At 41.0% G+C, this 22940-nt stretch overlaps 1 long non-coding RNA gene across 3 annotated transcripts in view; it reads left to right on the top strand.

The window, feature by feature from the left end:
- Positions 1-22940, top strand: part of LOC138783838 (uncharacterized) — a 161546-nt gene that overhangs the window by 108035 nt on the left and 30571 nt on the right. The window lies entirely within an intron of this gene.

Here is a 22940-nt window from a genome sequence, read left to right as displayed (position 1 = left end):
CTATGGAAATTATAGTAACATAAAAACATTAAAATTTTATAAAATGCAAAATGCATAAAAATTGACGCCAATATTTCGCAAAAAGTATAAAGAAAAATGTTAAAAAGGTAGAGAATTATTTTATTTTCTAAAAGAATAAGTAGAACTTATTATCCTGGAAAGTGAGAGGTTAACATCAATTCCAATTACTATTCCGATAAAAGCCGAGCCATAAATGTTCTCAAATTCATGAAAATTGATTCGCTGTATATTATATCATTTATTTATATCACAGTCTGGCGTTGGATTTGCAGTCAGCATTAACATTATGATTGCTTCATAAGGTACAGCAGCAGAATCTGCATAAGATCCCTAGATCTGCCAATTCCGATTTCCTCTCCGACCCATAGACTAGCAGAATGATCCCATTGTATCTGACCGGATATACTGGTCCTGAATATATTCACGGACCCATCAGGCCATCATGTCTTGTCTGTTTCTAGCTGCTAGAATAGCAAGCAGCTGGCTCACGTCTCTTTGTTTCTCTTACATGAAATTCAGTGAAATGTCATATGATAAATTTATGCTTTAACATCTTGTGATAGAAGACATTTAAATTCACCAATCGTCATTCTTAGAAAATCATTTCAAGCTACCATTGTTCATTGTCGCGGGATTAGCTTTTTTTTTTTTTCCTCTTTATTTTTTTATTTCCTATGTAGCAATTACTAAAAAGACATCAGCTCATGGATATAATTGGAATGGATATCTGCAGCATTCTGCGTGTCTGTGTTGCCTTCCGAGTAATCTTAGCTTGGCTTTATGAGAAGGGATGGGGAATAGTTGAAATGGTTTAGATGGTAAAAGGCCAAATGAGACATCATGCTATTTACTGTGTTAGGCGCATTATAAATTACCAGTCAAATAGCAAGAAGAAAAATACATTTTGAAGCAGAAGCCTCTATGTCTGAGCACTGTAGATAGGTTTTCTATCTTTCTTCGGTAAATGAAACTCAGCATATAATTGTAGCTGAGCCTAAGGCTTAGTTTATAGAGTTCCTGAGATCGGTAGAACACATCCTTCTTCTTTATCTATAAAACACAGCGGTATCTAAATTCTTACTGTACGTTACACTAAATATTTTCCGGAAATAGAAACAGTTGTTATAATAAACAGAAACATATCAAGGCTCATTCCTTTAAAAAAAATAAAAAAAACAGCTTAAGGAACAGTACATTAAACTTTGTAGCAAACAGCTAAATCGGGGAAAATTATGCAAAAAAAAATCATATACGATACATATATAGCATATAGAAGTAATTTATGTGGAAGTTATAAATGTTTATGAAACATATGTGGAATATGTAATCCAGTATTCAGTGAAAGAATGTCATGGGCAGAATAATCTTTTCCCACATTCCCAGTTTTGTTGTTGACATAATTAGAGCCTCATTGATTATGTGGACTCATGTGAAATTGACTGTCTAGGCTTTGCCATGTGATTGAAGGGGTACTCCTTTTTTTTCTCTTTCAAATCAACCGGTGTCAAAGTTTTTACAGTTTTGTAAATTACGTCAATTAAAAAAAATGTGCAGTCTTCTAGTACTTATCAGCTGCTGTATGTCCTGCAGGAAGTGGTGTATACTTTCCAGTGTGACACACTGCTCTCTGCTGCCACCTCTGTCCATGTCAGGAACTGTCCAGAGCAGGAGCAAATCCCCATAGAAGACCTCTCCTGCTCAGTTCCTGACATGGTCAGATGTGTCAGCAGAGAGCTCTATCTCAGGCTGGAAAGAATGCACCATTTCCTGCAGGACATACAGCAGCTGATAAGTACTGGAAGACTTCAGATTTTTAAATCTATATAACTATAACACTAGTTGATCAAAAAGAAAAAAAAGCGCTGGAGTACCCCTTTAACATTACCAGGCTTGACCAGATCAATTCTGACAAGCCTGGTAATGCTGATCACATGACAAAGCCCCAACAGTCAATTTAGACAAAATTGCAAGGCCCATATAATCAAGTAGGCTCTAATTATGTAAGGCAGGAAACACAACAAAACTGTGAATGTGGGAATATAGCTCGAGGGTCCTCCACTAGATCATATTATTTGTCAGTCATGCTAGTAACAGGGTTGACAACCTGTCTTATTTTCAAGAAGAGAGAGGATGTTGTCAGTAAAAGAATGAGAGACATAGATAGAGGCAATGATAAGAATTATTTTTTTTTTATTTTTTTTTTTCAGTTGTTGTCCTTGTCAACTTACGAAATGGCCCAAAATACAATAGGGGGATTTATCAAAATAGTTCTAAATGAAATGTAATCTATATTATGCCTTTTTGCCTTTTCCCCCAGCACCAAATTTATCAAAATAGCGAATGCAGCTTCATACATTGGGAGCAGATGAGAGGCTGTGTCATGTCACCCATTAAAAGGGGGCATCTTCACATTTTCATTATTTTAATTCACATGATCTCCCCTGAGTATATAAGTGTGGTCCAGACTGGAGTGGTTTTGCGACTTTTTGAGCCTTTTTGAGCCTTTTTTGTGCCATTTTAAGATGTGGCACTGAAAGTGTACTTACAGATAGAAGTATTCTAAGAAAAGACTTGAATGGTGTAAACTTTAGAACACTTTGGCACAATGATGTGATTGCACAAAAAGAGGCGACTTTTCTACGTCAAAAGACATGCGTAAAACGATGATACCTTACCCCCATAGCGTGACCATGGCCCCAGACTATATTTCCATCTAGTAATGTTGAAGTTGCTATTTTGGTCAGTATTTTTAGTCAAAATCAGAAGTAAATCCAAGACAGAGAAAAAAAAATATACAAATGTTTCCATTACAGATTTTCTCTTTGTCAGTTCCAATCCCAGTTTGGGCTAGAACCACTGACCAAATATTCTAGGGTAATGTGAAAAGTAAAAAATAATACAAAAATACGGCTGTAATTTTAAGTGGAAAAAAAAGGTTAACTAGATATGAGCGAACTTGCCGGATTTCTGGTTTGTAAGAACCAGAAATCTTGGCGTCTGATTCCTGCTGTCTGCTCGCTCCGTGCAGCGGGTGGATACAGCGTAAGGAACGCCTGGAAAACTGGGATACAGCTATTGGCATTGGCTGTTACCCAGTTTTCTAGGTGTTCCTTACGCTGTATCCACCCGCTGCACGGAGTGAGCAGACAGCGGGAATCAGACGCAGAGATTTCTGGTTCATACGAAGCAGAAATCCGGCAAGTTCGCTCATCTCTAGCGCTGGCAGCGAGCGGGGAACAAGCAAGCGAATGCTAACCTGAGAGGTCGGCACTCGCTTGCTCCTGTTGATCACCCTTTTTATTGGTGCTTAAGTATTCTTCTTGTCATTTTTAGAGATGATCGAACAGCGCTGATGTTCAGGTTCGTATGAACTCGAACCATCAGTATTTGACTCCCGCAGTCTTCCCGTTCCCAGGGAAGGTGGAGACAGCCCAAGTCCCGCCTGGAAAACAGGAATACATTTTTGCACATTTTTATACTTATATATCCACTATTATCCACTTATACTGTATATGCACATATAATACAGTCCTAACAAATAGAATTCTGTACAGCGTGCCATAATCAGTGTTTGGCCATGTTCACGCACAGTAATTCTGTCAGTTTTTTGGTCTGTCTTTTTTCAACCAAAACCAGGAGTGGGATGAAGACATAGAAACTGTGCAGATCTTTACAGTATAATTTAGCTTTCTCAGTTCCACTCCTGATTTTGGTTGAAAAAACACTAAGGCTATGTTCACACAACATCAAAAATAAAGAAAAGGCGGCCGATTTTGATATTTAAAATAACGTCCGTTTTTGCCACGATTAAATTGACTGCGATGGCAATGCATTGAAGTCAATGGGAAGACAGACGTCCAATGCACACAATGCATTGCATAACGGACGTTTTTACCGTGGACAGCAAAATAATGAACATGAAGATTATTTTTGGAAGTCTTTTGCAAACAGCGGACGTTTTTTATTTGTTGTTCACACACAGTTTTTCTTTTTCCACCATTCTTTCTCCGTTTTTACTATTAAATTCAATGGACTTTTCAATTAAGCCACATCCAAAGGCCAATTAGCAATCCCAAACTAGAATAATGTACCAACAGCCGTCACTGTACTAAGGGGAGGCCAGACAGCTGAATGACGTCCGTTATTTTAGACTCAAAATAACGGACGTAATTTTAAACGGAGCTTAAAAAACGTTGTGTGAACATAGCCTAACAGAAATACTGAAATACTATGTGTGAACATAGCCTATAAATGGTCGAGGCTACATTCATACACCGTCAAAATGTCAGCGCTTTTTTCTAGATGGCTATTATTAAATGGCAAATAACAGCCATTATTTTAAAGTAATGGGTGTTATTTGTATTTTGATAGTGTGTTAACATAGCCTTAGGGTGGGTTAACACTTAACGCATCCGCAGCGGATTTCTCGCTGTGAATTTGCAGCGAAATCTGCTGCGGATCTCTGCCCTGTGCACCCTATGGCCAGATAAACTTACAGCAGGATGGACATCCCGCTGCAAGTTTGTCAGCAGCCCGCCCCGTTAACCCCCCGCCGCCAGAGCGTATACATAACCTTCTCCCCGCTCCGGTTTGCTTCGGGGGTTCCCGACACGTCCCGCTCGGGGAATCAGTTCGCTGCCCCGTCACAGCACATTGATTGGCTGAGCAGGACGTGAAGACATTGGGAGCCCTGAAGCAAGCCGGAGTGGGGAAATGGTGAAGTATACGCTCCGGCGGGAGGGGGTTAACCGGGTGGGCTGCTGACAAACTTGCAGCGGGATGTCTTGCAAATTCACAGCGAGAAATCCGCTGCGGATCCGTTACGTGTGAACCCATCCTTAAACTGAATTGCATCTTAAACGGAATGCATTGCCTATATTTTTTTAACTTATAAAAATCAGATACTGATACACACTATTTCAAATCTGTTTTTATTTTCTAATTGTAGTTGATTTAATTCTATGTTTTCTTTATAATTATGGGGGTGCCCATTTTGCCAGAGCTGGAACTTGTCATCAGTAAATTACCTATTATTTGAATCATATTTTATATGTTAAACATATAGGAATTTTGCGACTTTTTACATTTTTTCCTCGTTTCTGTCCATATTTTAAAATAGTATTTTTAACTCTAAGGCCACTAAACCTAATGATATTAATTAAAGTTGACACTTTCTGTTCTGTAGATAAAGCGTCCCCCTTCTTATCATCACAGGCAGGATTACAATTAAAGGTTACACCAGTATATAGGTAAAATGGAATTAGGCCATTAGAATAGTTGCCATCTGTACTCCTGCTCGCTCGTTCACCGTGCTTACCTTGCTTTCCAGCTGCGGTGCTCCTTCAATCCATGCTTGTCAGGCACATGGTTCCCTCTGTCTTGCTCTCTCGGGCCAGTGCATGCGCCGGCTCTGCCTCCTAATAAAGTCTGTCCCTTCTTGCTCCATGTTGCTGGATCTTTAATGCTCTTAGCCTAACAGAGAAAGTGTTCCTTGTACCAAGTCTCGTTATAGTGTACCACTTCTCCTTTCTTACGTCCTTGACTCCATTTCCGTCTGCCACCTGCCCTGACCTGTCTCCCTGTCCCTGACCATGTTGTACCCTGTACCTCACCTCACCATGCCAGGGGTAGCGACCTGGGTGTTGCCTGCCATAGCAAGTATATCCTACCTGGTGAGCTCTGGTGAAGACCAGTGGCCCCTTAGACTCTGCTCCCTGGTGCGGTTTACCACCATGGCTTGTGGAGGTTCAGCGGATCCAATGGGCTCCTGCCATTACACTATGCATTGGTCACAGAGAATGCCTAGAAAAATCTCCAGTTTCCTATATGGCAGCTGTAAAGCATACCTCTAAATGCTGTTAACAGAGAAGAGACAAAATTTAATAGTATTTAATAGTAAAAATGGTGAAAGGACGGTGTGTGACCAAATAAAAAACAACGTCCGCTGTTTGTAAAAAACATCCGAAAATAATTGACATGATGATTATTTTGACATCCGCGCAGACAATGTCCGGTATTTTATACGTTGTATGCATTGGCCGTCCATCATTCCATTGGACTCGCATGAATTAAATTGTGGCAATAACGGACGCCAATTTTAAATAGAAAAGACGGACGCCTTTTTTTATGTTGCTTGAACACAGTTGAAAAGTGATCTCTACAGGATAGAAAGGGTCAAGCTGTAAAATTTTCAGATTGATTTTATACAGATAGAGACTGAGAAAATATATTTTTTTTTTTACCAACAATTAAAAAAAAAAACTTATATGTTTAATGTGATAATTTAAGCAATAGTTCATTTTCTAACGACACATTCTCTTTAAGAGTCACACCAATCTAGTTTAGCTTATTAGAGGAAACTGTCTGGGCCTTGTAATGCAGCCAGAAATTTGGAGTAATTAGATGTAAATGAGCACTTACGTTGCTTTACATACTGAAGCTGCAGAGCAATGTGGAAGAAAATGAGCTTTTTGGTAACCATGAAAGAACCTTAGTATTTCATGCCTTTCATTTGTCACTGAGATTGTGCTGCAGCCTGTACATGAACCATCAGAATCTTAGATGATTACAGACAAGATGGCCAAAAGTATATAGACGCGCCTTCTAATAAGTGGGTTCTGCCATTTCAGCCACACCTTTTGTTAACAGGCACATAAAATCAATTATGTAGACGTGCAATCTCCATACACAAATAGCAGCATAGTGCCGCAGCCATCGGATGCCTCCTCTCCTACGAGGAAGCCAGAGCTGATCTGGTTTAGTGTAATTGCTGCCATTCTAAGGTGGATTCAGGAAGCAACAATGGCTCAGGTGTAAAACGAAGGATCACACGACACATTCACAGAATACAACTAATAAAAAACAAAATTAATCTTTATATAGTACCAATATATTCCGTAGCACTTTGCAAATTAGAAGGTTCATATAAAAACATGATGATCCAATGTTACATATTGAACTATTGCAGGGGTGACAAACTCAAGCCCTCCAGCTGTTGCAAAACTACAATTCCCATCATGCCTGGACAGTCAAAGTCAGTGTCGGACTGGCCCATAAGAGGATGGGTGGGCCCCCAGCTTTAGAACCTTCATTGACACTGACTGTCATGTCGTTCTCTGGGGCCCCCAGGATCATTTCCTCTGATGGGCGCCAGATACCCCTGCCCGACACTGGCCAAAGCTTTAGCTTTGGCTGTCTAGGCATGATGGGAATTGTAGTTTTGCAACAGCTGGTGGGCCTGAGTTTGACACCTGTGCTAATAACCCACGATAACCTACAGTAACGATATGTCATGGTAGTGATAAGGAGATATAGAAAAGGCTCTCTCCATACTGGGTAGCTAGCAATATTTACATGTGCAAACTGGAACTTTCAGCAGGTTCGCTCATCTTTAGTCCTTACTTAGGCATACAGGCCTTTTGCCTGGCTTTTTAAAGGGGTAGTGCGGCGCTAACTTTAATTCACAAAATAACACACATTACAAAGTTATACAACTTTGTAATATGTGTTATGCTTGTGAATGGCTCCCTTCCCCATCATAATGATCCCATAAGCTGATGTCCCCATGTCTGCCCCCTCTCCTCTTTCCCCTGCCACTGTTACAATCTTGTGACAGGGGAGAGAGGGGAGGGGGCCGAACTCACGGCTTCCAATTTCCATGGCTGCCATCGGGGCTCTGTATCGGTGATCAGTTCGCAGAGCCCCGATGGCCACCGGACAGAGAATTCTCCCTTTGTAGAGGGAGAATTCTCTGTCAGAACCCCTTTAGATGCTGCAGTCGTGCTGACCGCAGTATCTATAGGATTAACTCTCAGCACCGGAGCGCGGCTCCGGTGCTGAGAGTTGCAGCAAGTCCCCGGCTATCACTGACAGCTGGGACCCGCTGCATCCTGGATCGTAAAGGAGGTTAAACATAATTTTTCATATGTTGCTGCCCATGATGAGACTAACAATTCCATCCATACTTGTTATTATGTATTCAGTCTCCTTCCCCCAGTTTTGAGCTGCTGTTTTTTGCTGAAGACACAAAAATCTGTGTGTGAGCATTTCTCTCTATCCCCCCCCTTCTGAGACGACTGACGTAAAGTCCCTATCTGCAACTTTGTAGCAACTATGTAAGGAGTAGAGATGAGCGTACCGGCCGAGGTTCGGGTTCGTATGAACCTGAACTATCGGCTTCTGATTCCTGCTGTCTGCCTGCTCCGTGGAGAGGGTGGATACAACCTTGAGGACCACCTGGAAAACTGGGATACAGCCATAGCCATAGGCTGTATCCCAGTTTTCTAGGCGGTCCTCAGGCTGTATCCACCCTCTCCACGGAGTGGGCAGACAGTGGGAATCAGAAGCCGATAGTTCAGGTTCATACGAACCAGAACCTCGGCCGGTTCGCTCATCTCTACTCCTTACATAGTTGCTACAGTTCGCTTATCTCTAGTAAGGAGCCAGGAGGGATTATCACAGCGAGTTCTTCAGAAACTTGACCTCAGATTAAAAGTACAAATTGGCAGATAAAGCCTGCCAGGAACTTATTTACAACTTATTTGTAACAACGGCCGTGATTTCCTTCTGAGGAATCCCGGCCAGAGTGTATACACATAGGGGGAGATTAATGAAAGGGTGTAAATATACACCTGGTGTAAACTGCTCACAGCAACCAATCACAGCTCAGCTTTCAGCTCTGGTAAAATATAAAAGGAGCTGTGATTGGTTGTTGTGGGCAGTTTACACCAGGGGTATATTTACACTCTTTCATAAATCTTCCCCATAATATACACTCCAGCCGGAATCCCTAGCGGCGCGGCGAGAAACTGACATGTCAGTGCACACAGTGGCGCCCACATCAGGAGTCAGCGGCGTTAAAGATCATCTGGCCGGTACTGCAGTACCAGCCGGGATGATCTTTTCTGAGACCGGCCGTTCCGTAAACATAGCCAAAGGGTGAAAGCTGAACATGTGTCATTTTGGCTTCCATTTGAAAGTGATCTGTCAAAACAATGTACTACTCTTTGAGCTGGATCAAGTTATAAAAAAAAAACAACAAAAAAGCATAGAGACTAAGTGGCATTTGTTTTGTGTATTCATTAGGTATATCTGTGAGTATACCTTCATGGCTATGTTCACACAACACAACACAGTTTTTTAAAAGAACGACCCTTTTTTCCATTAAAACAACGGCCGTTCTTTTCTTACTGCAATGAAATACATCGAAATCAATGGAACAACGGCTGTTATTTTCACGCAATGTATTAAAAAATTGGCCATTATTTTAAGTGAAAACAGCAGCCGTTGTTCCATTGACCAGTGCATTTCATTTAATGGAAAACATGGGCCGTTCTTTTCTAAAATAGTATGTTGTGTGAACATAGCCCAAGGGAGACACTTTAAGTTGTAGTGTACAATCAGCCGTACCAAGCATCTTCATACCAAATTACAAATTTTATGGAATTTTTTTTTTTTCAAAAGGGAGATTTTATAAAGTGTTCATAAAGTTTTCTTCCACAATGAGTCTCCCGCATTTGAGGTTATGCAATGTTTTCACTTTGTTGTGTTGCACGGTTTCAGTTGTTGCTATATTATGACTCATGATTAAAGTTTCACTATGAAAGGATGTAGTATTGCTGCACATGCTAAACTCTTCTATGCTCCACCTCGCCAGCACCAGTCAATCCCCTCTTCATTAGGCAATGATCTGTATGCAGTGTACAGAAACCTTCATGATGGTTACTCCATCACAGTTCCTTTCTGAGGTTAATTATTTTAGATAAAAAACAAACAAACACACAGACACCTATATGACGATATATGTATTTTCTCTTGTAATATAGTGATTACTTATAGTGATGGTTTTTATTATATGCTTATATGATTTTAAATAGCTCTATAGTGAGTTACAATTAGTGGAAGCAGCCACATGACAAAAATAAAAACAACTTTTTAACCCTTTAAGGACAGGGACAATTTTCGTTTTTGCGTTTTTGTTTTTTTCTTCTTGTGTTTAAAAGGCCATAGCACTTGCATTTTTCCACCTAGAAACCCACATGAGCCCTTATTTTTTGTGTCACTAATTGTACTTTGCAATGACATGCTGAATTTTTGCATAAAGTACACTGCGAAACCAGAAAAAAATTCTAAGTGTGGTGAAATTGAAAAAAAAAAACGCATTTCTTTTATTTGGGGGGAATGTGTTTTTACGCCATTCGCCCTGGGGTAAAACTGACTTGTTATGCATGCTCCTCAAGTCGTTACGATTACAATGATATATAACAGGTATAACTTTTATTTTATCTGATGGCCGGTAAAAAATTCAAACCATTGTTAACAAATATATGTCCCTTAAAATCGCTCCATTCCCAGGCTTATAACGCTTTTATCCTTTGGTCTATGGGGCTGTGGGAGGTGTCATTTTTTGCGCCATGATGTGTTCTTTCTATCGGTACCTTGATTGTGCATATACAACTTTTTGATCGCTTTTTATTACATTTTTTCTGGATTTGATGCAACCAAAAATGCGCAATTTTGCACTTTGGGATTTTTTGGCGCTTACGCCATTTACCGTGCGAGATCATTAATTTGATTAATTAATAGTTCGGGCGATTACACACGCGGCGATAGCAAACATGTTTATTTATTTACTTTAATTTAAAACCTGGGAAAAGGGGGGGTGATTCAGATTTTTATTAGGCAAGGGGGCTTTTTACTTATAACAATACTTGTCCTGGGGGACTTCTAGTATATACACTTTGATCTCTCATTGAGATCTTTGCTGTATAGTTATACAGCAAAGATCAATGAGATCGGCACTCGTTTGCTTTCGGCTGCTGCAGCCGAAAACAAGCGAGTGCCGAGCCGGGGACGGCGCCATCTTGGAGCGGTCCCCGGCCGGCAGCAGGTACAGAGATCGCTCCTCCGGGAAGTTGTCGCGATTTCCTCCACTAGACACCAGGGATGTGCTGCGTCCGGTAATCGGATGCAGCTGTCATGTTTGACAGCTGCATCTGATTACTGTATTAGCGGGCACGGCGATCGGACCGTGCCCGCTAATACCCGCGGTTCCGGGGCTACAAGGGGTCGCCGCGTACGTCATGCGTCCTTAAGGTATTCTGGCAAATAAAAATATTTTTTGGTTTACATTTTTTTTTTTTTATTTCTATCACTTTTCAACATAATTTTCTACTGCCCTCACTGGTTCCCATTGGGAACTGCAGGGCTGCTCAAGCCCTTTAAACAGCTTTTTTTTTTTTTTTTTTTAGTAAAAAAGGAAGCTTTTTTGTCCAATAAAACCTATTACAGAATTTCTTTCAATTGCTTGTACTATTGATTTCAGCCAAGATGTTTTAAATGACAGCAACACTCTAAGTCTTGTTAAATATTTAGCTGCTGCCTTCTTTCAGTATCCTCCCTCTTGCTCCTTTGAGTTCACTGCTCATTGACAGCCCACTCAGCTAAACACTGGCTGGGCAGCACAGTGATTGGCTGAGCAACGGATATGCAAAACAAGAGTCCGTGGAGCCTCAGTTACGAGTCTCAAAACACGGGATAGCCAGATATCTCTAGCCTGTTGCCAACGGGGTGCCTCCATGATGGGGAGAGCACCACACCACCCTGATAAATAACCCCTTAAGTCCCACTCGGTTGCGAGTATTGGAACATAGACAGGGAAACAACAGGGTGGCCCCTTTTGTCAATGTCTAACTCATGGTGCGAGTATTGCAATCATGACAAGGGCTTGCAAAGGCAGGCTTCCACCCACAGACAGCCGTTTCGGGGTTTTTGCCCCTCGTCAGTGTGGGGTAGGATTCTGGCTAGTTGGGGCAATAAAAAATCAACCAACAAAACACAGTAATCACTGAACTCAAGGAGAACAGCGAAAAAAATTCCAATGACGTACTCAATCAAGAGTCTCCACTGATGCCCCCAAAAATTTAAATATGCAAAACAAGAGTCCGTGGAGCCTCAGTTACGAGTCTCCAAACACGGGATAGCCAGATATCTCTAGCCTTTTGCCAACGAGGTGCCTTCATGATGGGGAGAGCACCACACCACCCTGATAAATAACCCCTTAAGTCCCACTCGGTTGCGAGTATTGGAACATATTGGCCCCTTTTGTCAATGTCTAACTCAAGGTGCGAGTATTGCGATCATGACAAGGGCTTGCAAAGGCAGGCTGCCACCCACAGACAGCCGTTTCGGGGTTTTTGAGCAACGGATATGCAACAATTATCAATGGGTTTCCTATCTTTGGGACTCCTGCCAATCCTTAAAACTGAAATGCAATTCCCTCCATAGTGGGCGCACAGCAGCTTTGCTATGGAAGGGAAGGAGGATCTGAGGATCATCAAGGGTCATTGCTGTGCAATACTATAATTTCTAATCGTAGAAGACCCCTGAATTTTCACACACAGGTCTTTGATTGACCCAAATTCAATGTAATACACTTTAAATTGTGAGTGAATCCTACAGAAATCAGTTTAGAAAACGTTTATCCTATTTCAGTATAGGGAACCTATAGCCCTCCAGCTGTTGAAAAACTACAATTCCCATCATGCTGTATTTGACCCAACGATTTCATCATTAATAGTGATGGCACCATATAGGTAATTACAGGGGATGGTTGTTCTTCTGTCTGTGGATCATCTTCCCCCACAATTCAGGCTGATGAAAAACAGCAGGATAGCAGTTAGTGAATGTCCCTCGGCCTGCCATTTAGGATTCCTAGTACAGTGGTACCTCGGTTTAAAGAGGATGTACCATCAGGTACATCCTTTTTAATATGACCCACGGATAGAACGGCGCCATCACAGGGAAGCCAGTGCTGTGGTCCGTTTTTTGAACTGCAGCCCGGTTCCCATGTACGGCGCCGCTCTATCCACCGGTATCGGGCCGGGGCTAAAGCACTGGAGGTGGGCCGGCTATTATGTGCCTGCACTTACACTCAGCTATACACACTGCTGCTATAATGTGCCTGCACTCACACTCAGCTATAGACACTGCTGCTATAATGTGCCTGCACTCACACTCAGCTATAGACACTGCTGCTATAATCTGCCGGCACTTATACTCAGCTATACACACTGCTACTCTAATGTGCCTACCCTTATGCTGCGTTTACACGGAACGATTATCGTTCGAATTTGCAAGATAACGATCAAATTCGAACGATAATTGTACATGTAAACGCAGCAAATGATCAAACGATGAGAGCAAAATCGTTCATTTTGATCTTATAACATGTTCTTAAATCGTCGTTCACCGATTTAACCTATGTGCGAGATAGGCTTAAGCAATCGCAAAATGATCGCAAAACGATTTTTCCGTACGATATATCGTTCCTTTTAAACGCTGATCGTTATAAAAAAATTGTTACTTTGAAATCGTTAATTGTACGATTGGGCGAATTATCGCTCCGTGTAAATGCAGCATTACACTCAGCGACACACTGCTGCTATAATGTGCTTGCACGTACACTCAGCTATACACACTGCTGCTATAATGTGCCTACACTTACACTCAGCCATTCACACTGCTGTATAGAGAAGTTTCTGTCACTGTCCTCCTGCACAGATCTGTGATTCTCACTTCCTGATTGGTCTATGCTGAACACCCCCCTTCCCCATTGCTGTCATGTGACCACACTGACCTCTGACAGCAGCCCTGCTTCTCTATTTTAGCCTGTTGTACTACACTACTGCATTATGGGGATCTGCTGCTCCATCCTGTATCTACAAACTGCTGCTGTTTTCCAGGTTTATGCACTTACTATACATTATACTCCACATGCTTTGTGCTGATGTGTTTAATGTGTTTAGAAATATGCAAACATTGAATGTCATCAGAGGAAAACATTTCCAGATATTGACTAAATTGCAGTTTTTTTGTCACCTCCCAAAAAGTAAAATTAGATTGAAAAAAATCAAAGTCACACATACCCTACACTGTTATTTATTACAAACAGCTTTAAAGATAGAAAAACAAAAAAGCTATAAGAATATGAAGAGAATTTGAGAATACAAAGCAATTTTTTAAAAAGTTTTTTTTAAGTACAAAACATAAGAAAAACTATATAAGCTCTGTATTGTTGTATTTGTACTGCTTTGGAGAAGATAGCCTCCCCGCCTAAATAAAAAAAGAAGGGTAGAACAGTCGATAGAAAAATCTATAAGTGGTGGCTGTGGCAAGCAGGGGTTAAAGGACTGCTCTATGCAATCACAGCAACAATATTACAGTACTTCAACAGAAATTGCTTGTTTCTTGCAGGGTTTAGTTTAATTTGTATTCTTCCTTTGGCTACACAGGAGGAGGTTTAACACTTGAACATTACCTGGTTTCTTAAACTTGCCTTCCAAACAGCAGGATTTACTCTTAAAGGAGAAGTCCGGTGGATTTTAAAATCTTGCAGCTGACAGGGGCAGGGGTGAAATTGATTACAAGTACTGACTTACCTCTCTCTGTGCCTGGGGTGAGCGGTGGGACCAGCCGTGGGACCCCCGCGGAGCTCAGGCCAGCCAATGTCCGGCAAAGGTCCGCCAAGTCAAGCATTGATTTGCAAGGTTGGTACCTCCAATGGAAGTTCTCTTGAACACAATAAGTCACATGTTTATAGAAATCCTATCAGGTATTTGAGTCTGCAGCCCAAGTTATGATTGTCCATAAGAACTTATCGCGGAATGTCCACCAGTCATTAGGACAGAGAGCAGGGAAGAACTAGTCAGGCATTTGAAGAATTATTGACAAGTCAGGGAAGTTTACATGTCATCCACTCCAGCCTAAAATTTTGCATAGTAAAATTGTGAATCATTGAACTCTAGGAATCAGTGCGCTAATGAGCATGTGTAAGATTTCAGACCAAAGTAAATTATGAATAACCTCACTTGCTCAGTATCCTTGCATTTGCTTCCTGTCCTGTACAGATCACTTCCCAGCAGTACCCTCCTTATCATCACAGACATCAGTAAAGTGACTGGTGACACCAGTATATAGGTAAAAAAAAAGTACTCACAATAGCTGCTGCTCACATTTCCTGTAGAATGAGCCCACAGAGCATGCTCTCTAATGTTTCCCTTACTAAAAAAATAGGGTACAGAAATGTGTCCATGAAGCTTGCCATAAAGCATGTCGTTGTTGGGATTTTGGTTCATGCTTTAAAATAATGATTAGCTGACATTGTGCATGTCGGCTTATCATTGCCTTTTAACATGAACTATCACACTAAATGATTAGCGGCCAATTATCTGCAACTTTCTGCATACTATTTATATTGTTTCGTTTGGTTTTAGTTTGTTTTGGTGTACAAACACTGCACATTTACGGCAGCTCATCTGTAGCAGATCGTAGCATGTGAACAGAATAAAAATACATGTAAAAAGTCACAGAATCCTGTCTGTTTCTTTTTTTTTCAAAGTAACGTCCATCATTTTGCGTTTTGGGCACCCCACATTTTAATGACAGCTATTGGTACATTATTCTAGTTCAGGCCCTTTCGGGTTTGGTCTTTTTTGAAGGTCCATTGAATTTTGTAGTAAAGATGGCGAAAGGATGGTGGGAAAAAAATCGGTGTGAACAACTAAAAATAATGTCCGTTGTTTGCAAAATAATGTCCGCAAATAATTGTCATGAACATTTGACGTCTGCACAAAAAAATATGTTATTCAGTGCACTGTGTATTGGGAGGCAGTCATTCCATTGACTTCAATTAAAAATCGGTAAGAACTGACAAAAAAAAAGCAGACGACTTTTGTGTTTTTTTACACCCTGTGAACATAGCCGAAAGGTAATTGGACAACTAATGTGTGTATACATGAAGTATCTAGGCCACACAATATAAATTTTCTTTAGGGAAAAATGAATTTACTCCAAAACATGTAAAAAACAATAGCCCAGTATGCTACAGGAGCATACTTGTGCTTAAAAGGCCATAGCACTTGCATTTTCTCACCTAGAAACCCACATGAGCCCTTATTTTTTGCGCCACTAATTGTACTTTGCAATGACAGGCTGAATTTTTTCATAAAGTACACTGCGAAACCAGAAAAAAATTCAATGTGTGGTGAAATGGAAAAAAAACAGCATTTCTTTTATTTTGGGTTTTTTTCGTTTTCAGGCCGGTTGTCCTATGGTAAAACTGACTTGTTGTATATGTTCCTCAAGTCGTTACGATTACAACGATATATAACATGTATGTTCCGTGGCCCCCCTTCTCTGCTTGCGCACGTTTTGCGGGGATTGTGGTCGCTGACCGACACAGTGATGTTTTTTGGTTAGGGACTCATGTGTATCAGAAGACCTGCATGTGGTACATGAGGCAATATGGTTTGGCCAAATTATATACTAACTTCTGATGTTGGTTTTAAATGTAGCTGAATAAGCTTTCGTGTCAGCCATGGGTGCGATGTGCAGCCATTTCTGTCTTTTTGGCTTGTGCATATATAACATGTCTAACTTTTATTGTATCTGATGGCCTGTAAAAAATTCAAACCATTGTTAACAAATATATGTTCCTACAAATCGCTCCATTCCCAGGCTTATAGCGCTTTTATCCTTTGGTCTATGGGGCTGTGTGAGGTGTCATTTTGATTGCGCATATGCGACTTTTTGATCGCTTTTTATTTACATTTTTCTGGATTTGATGCGACCAAAAATGCACAATTTTGCACTTTGGGATTTTTTTAAGCTTACGCCATTTACTGTGCGAGATCAGGAATGTGATTAATTAATAGTTTGGGCAATTACGCACGCGGGGATAGCAAACATGTTTTATTTATTTATTTTTATTTATACCATGGGAAAAGGGGGGTGATTCAAACTTTTATTAGGGGAGGGGGATTTTTATTAATAACACTTTTTTTCTTTTACACTTATACTAGAAGCCCTCATGTATAAGTACAATCGAGTGCCGAGCCGTGATCAGCGCCATTACGGCGCAGACCCAGGACGGCGTAAGATGTGCGGATCACTACTCCCGGACAACGTCCCGGAGGAGCGATCCACCCCACTAGACACCAGGGATCGGCTGCATCAAGTAATCGGATGCAGCTGTCAACTTTGACAGCTGCATCCGATTATTTTATTAGCGGGCACGGCGATCGGACACATGGAGGCGGCCCTGGAAGTACGGGTACGTCCAGGGTCGCCTAAGGGTTAACTGACTGCAATGGCAATGCATTGAAGTCAATGGGAAGACGGCCATTCAATGCACACAATGCATTAAATAACGGACGTTTTTACCGTGGACGTCAAAATAATGAACATGATCAGCTGACTTTTTTTATTAGTTTTTCTTTTGTCACCGTTCTTTCTCCGTTTTTACTATTAAATTCAATGGACTTTTCAATTAAGGAATTTTAACCTCTTAAGGACATAGGACGTACCGGTACGTCCTATGTCCTCACTTGCACTTCAAAGCGGGGCCGCGCGGCGGCCCCGCTTTGAAGTGCCGCGATCCCGGGTGCCGCGAGTAGCCCGGGACCGCCACTATTAGCGGGCACGGTCTGATCGCCGTGCCCGCTAATTAGCTAATCGGAGGCAGCTGTCAAAGTTGACAGCTGCCTCCGATTACCGGAGGCAACGTTTCCCTGGTGTCTAGTGGGGGAGATCGCTCCTCCGGGACCTTGTCCCGGAGGAGCGATCTCCGTTACTGATGCCGGCCGGGGACGCGTCCAAGATGGCGCCGTCCTCGGCTCGGCACTCGTTTACTTCCGGCTGCAGCAGCCGAAAGCAAACGAGTGCCGATCTCATGGATCTCTGCAGCATATCTATGCTGCAGAGATCTCAATGAGAGATCCAAGTGTATATACTAGAAGTCCCCCATGGGGGCTTCTAGTATATGTGTAAAAAAAAAAAAAAAAGTGTTGTTAATAGTAAAAAGCCCCCTCCCCTAATAAAAGTCTGAATCACCCCCCTTTTTCCAGGTTTTAAATAAAAGTAAACAAATAAATAAATAAATAAACATGTTTGCTATCGCCGCGTGCGTAATCGCCCGAACTATTAATTAATCACATTCCTGATCTCGTACGGTAAACGGCGTCAGCGCAAAAAAATCCCAAAGTGCAAAATTGCGCATTTTTGGTCGCATCAAATCCAGAAAAAATGTAATAAAAAGCGATCAAAAAGACGTATATGGGCAATCAAGGTACCGATAGAAAGATCACATCATGGCGCAAAAAATTACACCTCGCACAGCCCCATAGACCAAAGGATAAAAGCGCTATAAGCCTGGGAATGGAGCGATTTTAAGGAACGTATATTGGTTAACAACGGTTTGAATTTTTTACAGGCCATCAGATACAATATAAGTTATACATGTTATATATCGTTTTAATCGTAACGACTTGAGGAACATGCATAACAAGTCAGTTTTACCCCAGGGTGAATGGCGTAAAAACACATTTCCCCCAAATAAAAGAAATGCGTTTTTTTTTTCAATTTCACCACACTTCGAATTTTTTTCTGGTTTCGCAGTGTACTTTATGCAAAAATTCAGCCTGTAATTGCAAAGTACAATTAGTGACGCAAAAAATAAGGGGTCATGTGGGTTTCTAGGTGGAAAAATGCAAGTGCTATGACCTTTTAAACACAAGGAGGAAAAACCGAAAACGTAAAAACGAAAATGGGCCATGTCCTTAAAGGTTTAAATGGATCTGAAAAAACGTTGTGTGAACACAGCCTTTGTGTGGTTTCCTGATCAATTGATGTTCTTTGGAACTGACCGTAGACTGCATGTGTCTGATATAGGAAGGCCTGATATGTATGATGATGTATCTCTTTACAGCTCTGAGAAATGTGTCGGCGCCATATAAGCAGCAGTAATAAAGATATATAGAACGTACAGTATTTCTAGAAGTCAGAACATCATTTTTGAACATAAAAAAGCATAACCGCTGTTTCCTAGTAGATAAAATGACAGCCGTACTTCAGCACACAAGAAAGACCAGAGCTATTTCATGTGATTTTCTTTACAGAGCTACAACATACAAACAAAAGGCCTGAAAGAGGATGTTACCGCGTGGATTCACTGTCTTAAAAGGCAGATGCTATCTTTGATCTTTCTGGTTTGTTCTCACTGGTTTCAACTTGTAGGCAGCAGAAAGAGCCACTGAACTATAAGATGTTTGTACATCCTCCGCTGCACGCCACAAAAATACAATGGGTGCAACATTTTTGCTGCCAGTTTGTTAGTATAAGGAATTATTAATGATTAGTTTTACGTAAATAGGGTCTGTGGTCAGTATAAACAAATCGAGTTAAAAAAAATTTTTTTTGTAGTCTCAGGTGCCCTGATTCCAATGCTATTTATTGGACTTTTTCCTGAATAGTCATATGCATGGGAACTTTATTTTAAAAAGGAGCGTGAATACTAGAATCTGGGGTGGGTCAACTTAAAGCGGTACTCCGGTGGGAAAAAAAATTCTTTCAAATCGACTGGTGTCAGAAAGTTGTATAGATTTGTAATTTACTTCTATATAAATTGTCAAGCTTTCCAGTACTTATCAGCTGCTGTACATATTTTTCGAAGCGCTGCTGCTGTGATTTGCACACTTTTTAATCTGAAAGAATAAATTAAAGTTTAATCCTGAACTCATGCTGTTGTTCCTTATTCTTCTGTTATTTTAAAAACGTCTGTTATTTTACCTAAAAAGATGTTGTGGGAACATGGCCATACACTGCACACATAAAAAAGAGCACATAATAATATAAATAATAATAATATTTATTTGTATAGCACATCGTGAGCACATCCTGAGAAGCAGTAGCAGCATGGAGGCCATAACAGAGCAGCAACCCCGGGATGAGATCTAATACTATAATTTCTCTGTGCAGGCTGGCTACCTCTCGCTATCCAACAAACCATTTTGTCACCATTTCCTCTCCATAGACTTTATGGGCAGCATGTTATCTGAGTCTTAAGAGAGCTAATAACCTTCCTGACTCTCAAGAGGTATTTTCCTCTGAAAACTATTAATTAATGTTTATTTATGTTTTTTTTTGTAAAATATAGACTGGTGTAAACTGCCCACAGCAACCAATTGCAGCTTATGTTTTATTTCACCTGAGCTGAAAGCTGATCTGTGATCGGTTGCTTTGGGCAGTTTACCCCAGTGTATATTTTACACCCTTTGATAAATCTCCCCCAGTGTGCTTACTTACAGTCCAACTGCAATAGAAGCCATTATAAGGCTATGTTCCCACTGCAGGATTCCAGTGTGAAATGACAACCGTCTATTAATAACGACGGCCGTATATAATGATCATGATCATTATCAATAGACGGCCACCTTTTAACATTAAATGACAGCCCTTTCCCGTAATGGGAACATACCGTAAAAGGTGTAAGACAGTGATGTGACAGTAGTACCATATACTAATTTTTCTTTTCAGAACATGATATTGCACAGAAATACTGTGTTGCACAACATGTGCAGTCACCTGCAGCAATTAGCCGCAATGTTATCTTCTGTGACCTTATAAATCCCTGTGAAGTTTAATATTAAGCAATATGGCTGCCAAGAAACAGTCCCTTTCAGCCAAAATGTAGAGAACATATTTTACGTTCTACATTTATAATATGTGATGCAGAGTTGTCAGCAGTTATTCTTAATTTATTGTGGGTTTGCAGATTTTTTTTTATTCTGTACTATGTTACAAATACTGTATATTAGAAAAAAAATATTGGGAAGTAAAAGGTTATGGACACGTTTCCTGTGTGTGTTTCTGATGGTCTCTTCGCTCTCCCATTCTCTCAGCTTTGGGATTGCAGCGGGGAGGTAAAGAATGATGTGCAAGAGATCCATATGAGGATAGAGGGTAGAGCATCCATGGAGGACTGCTCACATAGTCTGTAAATAGGGAGGAAAACACACAAAAGGAAGATTGCAGGAGAAACTAACATAGTCTGTGTGCAAATCAATGGTGGTAGTGAGTTAGCTATTTCCTGTCCCTAAAAACAGAACCAAAGTCTGAAGAATAAGCAGCAGATCATTATGTGAACTGAGGGTAGAGCATCCATGAAGGATGGCTCACACAAACTGTAAATAGGAAGGAAAACACACAGAAAGCATTTTGAAGGGGGGAATCGCATATTCTGTTTACAAGTCAGTGGTGGCAGTGAGTTAGCTACTTCCTGACCCTGAAATGGAAACCATTCTGAAGAATAAACATCAGATCATCATGTCAATAGGTGGTAGAGAAACCATGGTGGGCAGCTCACACAAACTGCAAATAGGAAGATTGCAGGGGAAAATCATATAGTCTGCGTACAAATCAATGGTGGTAGTGAGTTAGGGTCCATTTATACAGAAAGATTATCTGACAGATTATCTGCCAAAGATTTGAAGCCAAAGCCAGAAACAGACTATAAACAGAGATCAGGTACTAATTGAAAGCCTGAGATTTCTACTGTTGTCAAATCCATTCCTGGTTTTGGCTTCAAATCTTTGGCAGATAATCTGTCAGATAATCTTTCTGTGTAAATGGACCCTGAGCTATTTTCTGTCCCTGAAAAGGGAGCCAAAGTCTGAAGAATAAGTAGAAGATCGTTATGTTAACAAAGGGTAGAGCATCCATGGAGGATAGCTCACACAGACTGTACATAGGATGGTAAACACACAAAAGGCATTTGGAAAGGGGAATCACATATTCTGTTTACAAGTCAATGGTGGCAGGGAGTTAGCTACTTCCTGTTGTTGAAATGGAAACCAGTCTGAAGAATAAGCAGCAGATCATTATGTCATCAGAGGGTAGAGAAACCATGGAAGGCAGCTCACACAGACTGCAAATAGGAAGGAAAACACACAAAAGGAAGATTGCAGGAGAAAATTATATAGTCTGCGTATAAAACAATGGTGGTAGTGAGTTAACTGATTCCTGTCCGTGAAATGGGAACCAAAGTCTGAAGAATAAGCAGTAGATCATAATGTGAACAGAGGGTCGAACATCCATGGAGGATAGTTCACACAGACTGTAAATAGGAAGGTAAACACACAAAAGGCATTTGGAATCACATAGTCTGTTTACAAGTCAATTGTGGCAGTGAGTTAGCTACTTCCTGTCCTTGAAATGTAAACCAGTCTAAAGACTAAGCAGCAGATCATAATGTGAACAGAGGATAAAGAACCCATGAAGGACAGCTCACACAGACTGTATAGAGAAAGGAAAACACACCAAAGGAAGACTGCAGGGTAAAATAATATAGTCTGTATAGAAGTCAATGGTGGTAGTCAGTTAGCTACTTCCTGTCCCTGAGTACACTACATATATTTCAGTCAGTATTGTGGTCCTCATATTGCAACCAAAACCAGGAGTGGATTGAAAACACAGAAAGGATCTGTCCACACAATGTTGAAATTGAGTGGATGGCCACCATATAATAGTAAATAACGGCCATTATTTCAATATAACAGCCGTTGTTTTAAAATAACAGCAAATATTTGCCATTAAATGACGGCCATCCACTCAATTTCAACATTGTGTGAACAGATCCTTTCTGTGTTTTCAATCCACCCCTGGTTTTGGTTGCAATATGAGGACACTGCGTATATGTCCGGCCGCATATTTTCGCGGTCGGACAAATACGCGGTAAACTCCGGCCGGAGATTTACGCTACTTGCGGCCGGCTACGTACGGACCGCGAACTTACCCCCGTAGTCTACTTACGCTTCCCGAGCGCCCTACGTAGCGATCTGACAGCGGTCTTTTACTTGGAAATCTTCGCCTAGCCCCGGACACCCCACAGAACCTTTTGGATCGGCACAAAAAGCTGCAAAAATGAAGAAATCACCACTACGTACGGGACCGCATGTGACGATACGGGCGTAAGTTACGGCATTTTCGTCTGCAAACAATGGTCTGGTTCATTTTTTATGGTGCCCCGTACGATCCGGGCGTAAGTTCGTACGTAGTGTGAACTGTGCAGCCGTACTTCGTATACT

The sequence above is a fragment of the Dendropsophus ebraccatus genome, chromosome 2 (genome assembly GCF_027789765.1).
Source record: "Dendropsophus ebraccatus isolate aDenEbr1 chromosome 2, aDenEbr1.pat, whole genome shotgun sequence".
Lineage (NCBI taxonomy): Eukaryota > Metazoa > Chordata > Amphibia > Anura > Hylidae > Dendropsophus > Dendropsophus ebraccatus.
The sequence above is the reverse complement of the archived record's forward strand: the minus strand, read 5'-3'. Positions and strand labels throughout refer to the sequence as shown.